Source organism: Lissotriton vulgaris, chromosome 8, assembly GCF_964263255.1.
Source record: "Lissotriton vulgaris chromosome 8, aLisVul1.2, whole genome shotgun sequence".
Taxonomy (NCBI): domain Eukaryota; kingdom Metazoa; phylum Chordata; class Amphibia; order Caudata; family Salamandridae; genus Lissotriton; species Lissotriton vulgaris.
The window spans coordinates 1,052,143,272-1,052,156,227 of record NC_141696.1 but is presented as its reverse complement, the minus strand read 5'-3'; the positions used below and the strand labels follow the sequence as shown (position 1 = coordinate 1,052,156,227).

The 12,956-nt window shown below is 46.4% G+C and overlaps 1 long non-coding RNA gene across 1 annotated transcript; it reads right to left on the bottom strand.

Moving 5' to 3' along the window:
- Window positions 1-4,285: 4,285 nt before the first annotated feature.
- Window positions 4,286-7,570, bottom strand: LOC147698275 (uncharacterized). Its single transcript, XR_015299189.1, has 3 exons — window positions 7,265-7,570; window positions 5,529-5,675; window positions 4,286-4,554 (listed from the first exon to the last, which is right to left on the bottom strand). It is a non-coding gene; the product is annotated as an uncharacterized LOC147698275 (long non-coding RNA).
- Between the last annotated feature and the right edge of the window lie 5,386 nt (window positions 7,571-12,956).

The window sequence follows — 12,956 nt, the reverse complement described above, 5'->3', positions numbered from 1 at the left end:
AAACCCTTTCGTGCAGCTGTGCGAACGCGATAACGTAATTGGAAGCGCGATAAAGCCATAAGGACGCGCAAGTATGTTTGTTGGTAAGATCGAGTTGCCGAACACGCAGAACCTGCAATCTTGCACAGAATAACTCGCGAGCATGTTAAAAGTTAAACCATAATAATAAATTACCATTTTGGTTAGCAAACAAGTGAAAAACCCCTCAAAGTTGTACCTTTGGATGTATTTTATGGGGGGAAGGAGTCCTCTTTCTGTTTCTACTCTATTTTTGAATATTAAGGAGGAAGGGCTCTGGAGTTTACAACTTCCTGTTCCTGTCCACCAGGCTCCTCCCAGTGCTTTGTCCATGAGGTGGTCACTTTCATTTGGATTTTGAGCTGGCAGGATCACTTTCTGTGTGTGTTGGCTGCATTACTGCTTTTTTTGAATTTTACTGAGGACTTTTGGATTTTGAATTCTCTTTTTCAAGTAAGTTCAGTAATGTATGAGTGAGTATGATGTTGTAGACTTGTGTTTGTTTGATTTTAAATTTTTTTAACTACAGTATTCATTCCTTGATTTAAATTATTGATGGGTGCCTATACTTTTATGAGGTCCCAACTTGTATTTCTTTTTAAATTTCATCCAGGCTACATAGAGAGGTACCCATGAGTAAAATCATAATTCTGTGTTTAAATTTTTATTCAAGTTTGTAAACAAACATCATGGCTGGCATTGGATTATGGTCATCATTATGCAATAGCAATGTCTGCTGTTGAATTTCTGTTTGTGTAATTAAAAAGTTTTTTATTTTTTTAAGCCAATAGCTGACCCTAGTACTCCATGTAGTTAGTGTGTAGGCATGTTTGAGTTCATTGTAATAACTTTCTGTGGTTGGCCTGGCCATGTGTTGTTGGCGGCCATTTTATGTTTCCCAGCCACTTTGCTCTTGCCATAGGCCTCCAAACTTGTGGCCTACTCTGCCAGTAGGCCAGAGGTACTAGTCATAGGGTCATGAAAGGTAATCAACTGTTTTTCTGGTGTACCTCTAATTAGAAAGTCATGGATGGACTGGTTTGATTTAGAAAATCTTATGTTTATGTGTGGGGTATGTCAGGTTTTGGGTGTCTGTCAATTTCTGCCAGTAGGTAACCCTAGGAATACTGTTCGCGTACTTTTGGTAACGTCGCACCGTGTGAGAACGCGACCGTACCTTTTTTGTCTTGTTCGCGCGCTCAATGTACTGGCTCGGGAACGCGATAACGACTTTTCACTCGATTCGCGTTGCCGAACACGCCGATTTTGCATTCTCGCGACCAATATGTCCCGAGTTGCATAAAAGTTCCTCGAAAATGTTTAATGTGTCCCCTGTGCTACAAAAAAGTCCTCATTTATGTGTTATTTGGTTGTAGTTTTGTCTTCCTGGAGCATGGGCCACTCCCAGTTCCTTTCTGTCCTCTATGTAATGATTTCTTGTTTATGGTTGGGGTGACCAATTTGGGGGGTGGTGTCTGGTGTGTCCATTTTGTGAAGCTAAGCATTGTCCCTTTGGCATAGGCATTTATTGTCTGTCCTCTCTTTCTTTTCATGTAGTGGTGAGGGCCATTTTGTGTGTACTTACTTCCTTTGTGATGATTCTGCTATGTTGTTGTTGGTGGGCAGGCCATGTGGTGGCGGCCATTTTGTGTATGCTTCCTTTGTGACTGATTTTGCCATGTGGTGGAGGCCATTTTGGGTGCATCCCTTTTCCATGTTGTTTTTGGGTGTCCCTGTCCTCCTGGCCCTATGGAGGCGGCCATTTTCTGTGTCCTTCCCTGGTTCTCTTCTTTTGCCATAGCCATCCAAGGCTTTTGTAGGTACTACTACTCACAGCCATAGGTGCATTCAAGTTAATCAACTATTTTTGTGGTGTAACTTTAATTACACCGTGTATGGCTTTGGATTGCTTCACATTTTTTGTAATGGTGGTACTTTCAGTTTTTGGTTGCTTGTGTGTAGCTAATATGGCACTCCCTGCCAGTAGGTAACCCTAGGAATACTGTTCGCGTACTTTTGGTAACGTCGCACCGTGTGAGAACGCGACCGTACCTTTTTTGTCTTGTTCGCGCGCTCAATGTACTGGCTCGGGAACGCGATAACGACTTTTCACTCGATTCGCGTTGCCGAACACGCCGATTTTGCATTCTCGCGAACAATATGTCCCGAGTTGCATAAAAGTTCCTCGAAAATGTTTAATGTGTCCCCTGTGCTACAAAAAAGTCCTCATTTATGTGTTATTTGGTTGTAGTTTTGTCTTCCTGGAGCATGGGCCACTCCCAGTTCCTTTCTGTCCTCTATGTAATGATTTCTTGTTTATGGTTGGGGTGACCAATTTGGGGGGTGGTGTCTGGTGTGTCCATTTTGTGAAGCTAAGCAATGTCCCTTTGGCATAGGCATTTATTGTCTGTCCTCTCTTTCTTTTCATGTAGTGGTGAGGGCCATTTTGTGTGTACTTACTTCCTTTGTGATGATTCTGCTATGTTGTTGTTGGTGGGCAGGCCATGTGGTGGCGGCCATTTTGTGTATGCTTCCTTTGTGACTGATTTTGCCATGTGGTGGAGGCCATTTTGGGTGCATCCCTTTTCCATGTTGTTTTTGGGTGTCCCTGTCCTCCTGGCCCTATGGAGGCGGCCATTTTCTGTGTCCTTCCCTGGTTCTCTTCTTTTGCCATAGCCATCCAAGGCTTTTGTAGGTACTACTACTCACAGCCATAGGTGCATTCAAGTTAATCAACTATTTTTGTGGTGTAACTTTAATTACACCGTGTATGGCTTTGGATTGCTTCACATTTTTGGTAATGGTGGTACTTTCCACAAATCCTCATCATCAAGCAATTGGATTGCGGGAAACCAAGAATCATATTCAGCGTGTCCTTTTCTTACGTCCATTGCTTACAATCATTAGCTAGCGGATCAACATCATAAATCATCGTCTTCATTGTTTTGCTTTTGTTGTCTCCAATCTCCATGCGTACTGTTTTTCTTTCTCAAACCTTTCCCAAAACCCCCGTACCCATCCATTAAACAAACCCTAACCCTCTTCCCCCGGGCTGCGTGGTTACATTGAGGTGTGATGTTTCTTACATTAAATATACACCAACAATTTGATCATGCGCTTGCTGGGGCAGATGTGGTCAAAGCAACAATAGTGAAATGTCAACAAGGCATGGCCAGGATCTTCTGCGGCTTCCCAACTCAAGCTCTGTGTATAACGCCAAATAATTTACCATTAACATCAAACAACGAATGCATCTAATGAATTGGCGTAATTTTTTGGGTTTAAAGTGTAAAACATTATGATTTAGAAAAGTTTGACGTTGCCGTGAGTACTACAAGTAAAGTTGAACTTCTTATCTTCTCTTGCACTTATTTTCCAGTCCCCAAAACCATTGTTTGTTTCGTTTCAGTTTAGCAGTTGCAATATTGGGTCACCCATGCAATGTACTGTACTTACTTATACTACCCCCACATTGTCTGTCACGCAAATGACTGTCTCTTTCTTTTTGTCGCTACTGGCAGGGTCTGTCTACTACTATCACAGAAGTTCTGATTCTGAACCACAGATTCGTCGCCATTGTCTTGGAAATCAAATGCAGCCCTTGCAGTGCCACACTTCATGATAAATCATCATCATCTCATCAGCAATCACAGGTAAGATAAGTTTGCAGTGAGGTATAACGCAAGACAGACTGGTCGTTCTTCTAATACTACAAATATAACTTGGTGAGGGTTTACTGCATCTATCTGTTTGCATGTTAAAGATGTGGGCAATATATTTTATTATTAAAAAGCACTGTCCGCCGACCTGCATGGCCAAATTAAACCTTGCGAGGTTGCACAACGTACATTATTTGGTGAAACACTCCCCCCTCCAACCCCACAAGAAACGCAAATGAACTTCAAATGTTTTCTTTTTAACATAACTTTGTGTCTCGTTTATTTTAACATAATGTAATATATAACTAAAGATGATACAAAAATAAAATATATATAAATCCTACACCACAGCTGTCCCCCTACCCGCCTCCCCTAACCCCAACCAAATTCCCACGCTCAATGTCATGTAAAAAAAAAGTAAAAACCCAACACCCAATTCCCACCCACCAACAAAAGGATTGAAAAAGGGGCAAACAGGGTCCATCTCATAGCCGGCGGGCTTTTAAGTGTTGATCCACCAGGATCTTTACACGCTCCTCTATTTGTTTTTTAGTCTGACTGCTTTGAGCCTCCAGCCTGGCTACCCGGAGGAGAATTTTTCGCTGGAACTGGCGGCACCTACATTGGCAGCCATGTTGTTGTGGGGGGGTGGACGATGCGGGGAAAATCTGGCGGCGGGCGGCTGCCTGACCACGCCGACGTACTCCTGCAGGCTTGGGGGCCGGGGCATTGGAAGAGGCAGCAGCTGCTGCCGCCGCCTCCTCCTCCTCCTCCTCGGCCTGAGCCACCAGCCGGCGGTAGGCCTCAACGATGGCCTGCAGTTTCCGCTGACGGGCCCGGACTGCCAGCTCCTTCCTCGTTGGTTTAGAAGGAGTAACTATAAAGAAAGAGACAGAATTGTTGTAATCAAAAATCCCAGCAAATCAAGAACACAACATGGATCCAACACATAGTGGGCGGCACAGTACAGTAGCAATAGCAAGCAAGTTGAGTACCTAAAATGTTGTTTTATCTATCTTGAACATTCTACGCCTTATATACTTCATTTGTCTGCCTTTTTGGCACGGCATTATGCCTGCCCTAGTACATAGGTAGCATGGGTCTACTTCAACGGTCACATACGAACACCTGTCTTTTTCATATCTCGTTTTTTTATATCATATACTCTGTGCTTCCGGGAAAAGTGACAGTCTCCAACTAACATTAATTAACAGTGGCCAGCTAGTACTAGTAAATGTCTACTCTAGAGACTATCATTCTTTATATCGCCAACAAACGTTAGGTGGTTTGTGTTTCGCCAGCAACGACCCGGAATGCATCCAGTTGTCCCCTCCTTCCCTTGCCTTTGGGTTTAAGCAAAACACCGCTGCCAACACTAGTATCCACTATCCACTAACCACCGATATTGGATGTGTCTCCCACCCACGCAGGCAGCTGTGTTTTCCCCTTTCTATGCTTCCACAACAACCCACGCATCCAACTGCTCTCAAACACCTGCATTGCTGATTCCAAAGTATCCTATATTATATGATTGGAGCTTTTTCCTTGCTCCTTTCATCATACTTAAAATCAATCTCATGTTAATCCATCGCGGTCATGTAATGTTGTGGATAAGACTTTTTCAGTCTGCCACCAACCTTTCACAGCTGAGTTGTAGTCACATAGAAGAGGCCTGTATAACTTATTTTATCAATTCTCGCCGGTGGTAATGCTTTTGCTAAGCTTGGTAATGACAACGGTGGCGTCATATATTGTCCAGTAGAACTTCAAGTTCATTATAAATATCAGAGTACAGTGAGGAAGTTTTCCCCACCCACCAAGTAATGCGGATCACTATTGAATGTAACTTACCATCGCCCACCGTTGTTGTCTCCTCCCCCGCTGCTGCCGGTGCTGCTGTAGGTGCCTCTGGTGGTCCTCCATTCCCCTCCGGGATCGCCTCTGCTGCCGCCGTTGCAGCGCCGCTGCCCCCGTCGGCACTGGTGGATGGTACCGGTTCTGCAAAAATAAAAATAAGTAATTAAGTACACCTTTTTAGATGGATGCACAGCCCCCATTGTACTTGTTCACCAAAAACGGAGTTCTGCAAAACAGTTAAGTACAACGTAATCAGTAGTAGTCCACATTGCCTAGTACAGCAGAGTAAGTAACACACTACACATATTAGCATTTGTTTGGTATGGTATGGTACCCAAGCTCATCTCATCTATACTGCTACTCTAGTCTAGTCCTTGGAAAGTTAGACTGAACCATGTAACCTAACCAGTTTGTACATCAATGACATGTCTACAGTTTTGCGCATGCTACCTCACACCTTGTTGCGCAGTACGAGAAGACGCCTTTGAGGCCACATGATAGTTCAAAGCATACACCTGAAGAGTTCGGAAAATAGAAAGGCCCGTATTTACTTTTTGAATGTGGATTGTGGAATTTCCTTACAGCCTCAGGTTACACCTTTTTTTTAGCATGACAGCTAAAAAGTTGAATAAATGTATGTAATGTTTTCATACTGTCTAACGTGCACCACTTTTGTCATTATCTTTCGGCAGATGAGAAGATTTCCTTCTACGAAGCAAATATTTCCAGAGCTTACCAAAAAGAGGCATATGCAACCAGTATACGTTCAATGGTGAGGGGTCTCCGACATTTCCCACATTTCCCTATCGTGCACTGGTAGCTGTACAAATGTAGATTACTTTTTATTCAGCCTTTTTTAACTCTGGATTTTTTCTGGTGGCCCTGCCCTTGACGCATTTCACAGAACAACTTAAAAACATTGATGTTACTTACTTAGTTACTTCTAACAAAATAAAGGTTTTGAAGTACCACATTGACTCGGAAGTATATTTTCAGTGTCTGTTGTCTTGTAGACTTACACGAGAGAGTGAGCAAAAGGGGGTTACTTAGGTTATGGATTGTGTAATAAAAGCATTTGGCATCTTCATATTGGGGTTCAGGAAAGGGGTAATTGAATAATTGACCAATGACTGAGCCCATATAGGTTGTCGTTCATTGAATTGTGGGTTCCTCTGAGTTCTGTGACTGAGGTGTAAGACTGTAAGTAAGTAAGGTCCAACCTGCCTATCAACAACAACATCCAATTTTGGGGTGCATACATAGTTATGTATGTGACTGCATAGAAGAATACCCGCAAGAGTAGTAGTGGTATTCATTACTAACGCTTACAAAAATAGTAGACCAACATCTGGATGCATACTTGGTTGGTGTCAATTGGCAAAGAAGAGACATTACAGAGGAAAAAGCATAAGACAGGAGTGGACCCTGTGCCTTCCGCTATTCGATCACAGATTTTTTGAAAAGATTGATACCTTAACTAAAGAGTGGGCAACAGGGCAAGCTTACCTACAGACAGTCTAGTAGTAGCACAGAGAGTCATAAGAGAGGCTCTTTCAAGGAACAGAAAGGCAGGGACAGATAGTAATACCCAAAATTTTGAAAACATAAAACAAAAACAAGCATTTGTCAAAATTTAGTTAGGTGAAATGTCATTAATCGGTTGGAAAAAAAGCTCCGTTAGAAAGTTAGGGAAATATCATTGTTCCAAAAGAAAACACTGTTGGACTTACTAGGGACAGCAGCAGGATCCTCAGTAGAGGAGCTCTGTGCCTGTGGTTCACGTTCACCCGCCGACTCGGTCCCAGCCTTCTGCTTGCCCCTGGGTTCTGTGGTTCATGTAAGAAATAATAAAGAAAGAGAAAACATTGAGTGCTGTGAAACATAGACAGCATTTCAAAAACCACTGCTACAACATTAAAAGAAACAAACATTGGTCTACCAAATGACTACTGCCTTGCATGATTCACTGACTAGTGTACTTGGAGAAAACAAATCAAATGTTCCATAAACATTCTGATTGCAGATTACTAAGTAACACAGAGGCAGTAAGACCTGAACAACACCACAGATTCAAGAATGGGGTAATCAATCAATTATCTGTAAGTAGCCATTTCTTTTTCATTTTTTGCCAGCAAAATGCATAGATCACAAGGAGGAGACATGCTTAATTTTGTGCATACTAACTAACACGAAATTGTACGTTCATGGCATCATATTTTGTTTTGCTACTGACTGAATGCTACTGCTGCCCTACCCACTCAATAAACAAACTACATCAGTTCTATGGAGGGCTGAGGCAGGGGCGGCTCTAGGCTCATGGTGGTCCTGGACTCCTGGCCAGGGAACGTAGGTGGGGGGCCCGGAAGAGGATGTCGGGGCGGAGCACGGAGGCCAGTGAAGAGGGGGGAGTCAGGGTGTTTGGAAGTGGAACAGAGCCGGAGGCACCAAATCCCTGCCAGGGGCCGCCACGCAAATATGTATCCATCCTCTGAGGATTATTAAATTAAGGATATATATTGGTGGGGTGGCCCCTGGCGTTTGGTGGCCCTGTGCAGTTGCACAGCTTGAACATGCCTAAATCCGGCCCTGGCTGAGGTAAGAAGAACAAAGTAACTTTTGCATTCATTGCCAGAGGAGTATTCATGCAGAAGAGAAGGCCGTGAAAAAAAAATGATACAATATGCATTGCAAACACGTACAATTATCCATCAACGGCTATTTCACTGACGGACAAAGGAAGGACAAGACTCTATTAATAGCATTAACTAACTTCAGTTCTCTACAATAAAGAAAATCTCACACCAATAAACAGCAAAAGCTAGCGCCAAATTGAACACGCAAGAGTCAGTGAAGATGAAGAAGCGCAGCATAGACCAGTGTCATACAATTACAGTAGATATAATAACGGAATACATCGGAAATGTAACTAGGAGCACCAGTCATCGCGTTACTTATTCAGCCAAGATTTACAAAGATACAATAACAATACTTATACTACTATAGAGATATATTATACACACACTTTTTTTTTTTGGGTAGCCACTCACCAAGACCCACGACCTCGACGCCAAGCAGGTCCAACAGGTCCTGCTCCCGGTCCAAAATGTCTGCCCAACGGTGGGTCAGCTGATGGTGGGTACGCCGGATACCGGAGCAGCGGAAGACTGCCCGGCGCACCTTCACCCACCGCCGGAGACGCTCCTCAATATGCTGGTAGCCGGAGCCGGGCCTGCCACCTGCTGCCAACATCAAGGGGAGGTAGCGCTGGATAAAAAACACCAGGGCAGCCACCTCCTCCTCCCCAAAAAGTTGGCGGGGCCTCACCCCTAGGGGGCGCATTCTGCCGCAAGGCAGCCTAGTTTTTGGGGGCACTGGCGCCTTGCCCTTTGAGCCGCCGCTGCTGCTGGCGCCCTTGACCATGGTTCTGGGTGGAGGGTAGAAGAAAACTAAAAGTTCAAGACAAAAAGGTAGGGGAAAGAAGAAGCAAGGTAAAAGAACAAGAAGGAAGTAAAAAGCAATAGAAAAGTTGTAAAAGTAGAAATAAAATGAAAAATATAAACCTAGGCACAGAGAGAAATAGGTAATAACTAAAGAAAGTTAGAAAAAGTGGGTAAAAAGACAAGGATTAAAGAGATTTTAACAGGATGCAAAAGTAGGCCCAAAACCATAGCCAGAGTGTGTGATCCAAGATGGCTGCGCCCATCGCGACCGCATGGGTAGGTTCGCGCGATATTTAGCGCGATCACGCACTTTTGTAGTGCGAACGAGAAGATGAGTTCCCGAACATGTCTTGCACAACGCGACCACGTTACTTGTGACCCGGAACAGGAAATAAGGGAACGCAAGCAGGCGGGACAAACCTCTGGGGTAATTTAGCGCGCTAGCCATCCCGAGCATGCAGGCAATGCCCCGAACACGCGCACCGCGCTCCCGAAGACGAAAAACGGCGCGCGAACGGGCCCAGCAAGCAACTCCGCATGGTTGCGGAGCTACGCGTAGTTCGCGGAGTGCAACTACGTCTTCGCGGAGCTTGGCGGAGTCCGACTCCGCGAACTACGCCCAGGGTTAATGTATGCTTCTCATTTAACTTCTTTCTTCAACATAGTAATTGTTACTCATACACTATCCTGCAAATACCCGACAGATGCACCCCCCTGGAGTTAGAATAGTAATTGTTACCCCTACACTATCCTACACCTACCCTACAGATGCACCCCCCTGGAGTTAGAACAGTAATTGTTACCAACACGCTATCCTGCATTTACCCTACAGATGCAGCCCCATGGAGTTAGAATAGTAATTATTACCCCTTCACTATCCTGCCCTTACCCTACAGAGGCACCTCCCTGGAGTTAGAATAGTAATTGTAACCCCTTCACTATCCTGCACTTACCCTACAGATGCATCCCCCTGGAGTTAGAATAGTAATTGCAACCCCTACACTATCCTGTACTTACCCTACAGATGCACCCCCTGGAGTTAGAATAGTTATTGTTACTGCTACACTATCCTGCACTTACCCTACAGATGCACCCCCATGGAGTTAGAATAGTAATTGTTACTCCTATACTCTGCAGTACTTATAATAAAAATACTTCACTATTGACCTTAAAATAGAAATTGGTACTCCTACAATATCAAGCACACATGTTAAATACGCACCCCCTTATCGTACTTGAAAATTTGAAACAGTTTTTTGATTAAAAATTAAGTATGGGCGAAATTTGCGAATTCGCGGTCCGCGAATTCGTGCGAAATGACAAAAAAAATCTGCGAGTTTGCAAATTTTCCCACGAACTTGCGGATTTTTGTGCCATTTGCACAAATATGTGACCACGTGTGCCTGTAACTTTGCCAGCACGCCAAAAGGCGCGAGGTCCCTTGAGTGAGTTGGCCATTATAGTGGGGACAGGTGGGAAGACATTTCATACCGCTAGTGTGTGGTGGACGGGGCTAAACGGGCGGGGCTTCTATGTAAGTTCACATGCATCTTGTTTATAAAGGGTCAGAGACCGAGCAGAGCAGCAGATGAGGAGAAAGCAGCCTCTTGGTCACAGGAGCTACACGGGGATGGCGCTCTGGAAACTCATGGATGCAAAAATACGTTTGGCACAGGACCCCAGAATCCTTCAGATGTCCAAGATAGCTCTGCTGCGCGTGTTGGTACAAAGCCATTCTGATCCTGCTCAGTGGGTTCAGGCGCATGCAGCTGCTGCTGCTGGACAATGTCCCTTCTCATACTAAATTGCCCTGTACAAGAATATGCTGGCGCTGGGCAGTAGGGTGCAGTGGCATGCGGGTGCTCCACGCCTGGTACATGCCCATACCGGTGCCAGGGGGGACACATGTTTATTGGTGCTGTGTAGCAAGTTATGACTTTACATTTTGACTGCACCAGATGGTGGTACCACCTACACAGATCAGGAGCATCCAGGCACCAGACTTCATGGTGCAAGAGCATAATGGTGCTGTGCGGTACGGGTATATATGTACTGGGAGCAGGGGGGCACTTAGCACAATGTGTGCTCACACCCAGAGGACTCCCAGGAAATTTAGCACAAATGATTTTCACACTGAGAGGGGCAGTTCAGCAGCACGGGGGCTCACACCCACTGGGCCCCGGAGCAGTTCAGTAGCGAGTGGGTTCACAACCCCTGGGCAGCTCAGCAGTGCGGGGGCTCACACCCACAGGACTCCCGGGCAGTTTAGCAGCACCACCCTCTGGTTCATCACTGCCACCCTCTGGTTCATCACTTCCACCCTCTGGTTCACCACTGTCACCCTCTGGTTCATCACTGCCACCCTCTGGTTCATCACTGCCACCCTCTGGTTCATTTCTGCCACCCTCTGGTTCACCACTGCCACCCTCTGGTTCACCCCTGCCACCCTCTGGTTCATCACTGCCACCCTCTGGTTCATTACTGCCATCCTCTGGTTCATCACAACACCCTCTGGTTCACCACTGCCACCCTCTGGTTCACCACTGCCACCCTCTGGTTCACACCTACCACCATCTGGTTCATCACAACTCCCTCTGGTTCACCACTGTCACCCTCTGGTTCACCACTGTCACCCTCTGGTTCATCAATGCCACCCTCTGGTTCATCACTGCCACCCTCTGGTTCATTTCTGCCACCCTCTGGTTCACCACTGCCACCCTCTGGTTCACCCCTGCCACCCTCTGGTTCATCACTGTCACCCTCTGGTTCATTACTGCCACCCTCCGGTTCATCACAACACCCTCTGGTTCACCACTGCCACCCTCTGGTTCACCACTGCCACCCTCTGGTTCACACCTACCACCATCTGGTTCATCACAACTCCCTCTGGTTCACCACTGTCACCCTCTGGTTCACCACTGTCACCCTCTGGTTCATCAATGCCACCCTCTGGTTCATCACTTCCACCCTCTGGTTCACCACTGCCAACCTCTGGTTCACCACTGCTACCCTCTGGTTCACCCCTGCCACCCTCTGGTTCATCACTGCCACCCTCAGGTTCATCACTGCCACCCTCTGGTTCACCACTGCCATCCTCTGGTTCATCACAGCACCCTCTGGTTCACCACTGCCACCCTCTGGTTCACCCCTGCCACCCTCTGGTTCACCACTGCCACCATCTAGTTCATCACTGCCACCCTCTGGTTCATCACTGCCACCCTCTGGTTCACCACTGCCACCCTCTGGTTCATCATTACCACCCTCTGGTTCACCACTGCCACCCTCTGGTTCATCACTGTCACCCTCTGGTTCACCACTGCCACCCTCTGGTTCATCACTGCCACCCTCTGGTTCACCACTGCCACCCTCTGGTTCACCACTGCCACCCTCTGGGTCATCACTGTCACCCTCTGGTTCATCACTGCCACCCTCTGGTTCACCACTGCCACCCTCTGGTTCAACACTGTCACCGTCTGGTTCACCATTGCCACCCTCTGGTTCACCAATGCCACCCTCTGGTTCACCAGTGCCACTCTCTGGTTCATCACTGTCACCCTCTGGTTCACCACTGCCACCCTCTGGTTCACCCCTGCCAACCTCTGGTTCATCACTGCCACTCTCTGGTTCTTCGCTGCCACCCTCTGGTTCACCACTGCCACCCTCTGGTTCACCACTGCCACCCTATGGTTCATCACAGCAGGCTCTGGTTCACCACTGCCACCCTCTGGTTCACCCCTGCCACCCTCTGGTTCATCCTTGCCACCATCTGGTTCATCACTGCCACCCTCTGGTTCATCACTGCCACCCTCTGGTTCACACCTGCCACCCTCTGGTTCACCCTTGCCACCATCTGGTTCATCAATGCCACCCTCTGGTTCATCACTGCCACCCTCTGGTTCACCACTGCCACCCTCTGGTTCATCACTGCCACCCTCTGGTTCACCACTGACACCCTCTGGTTCACCACTGCCACCCTCTGGCT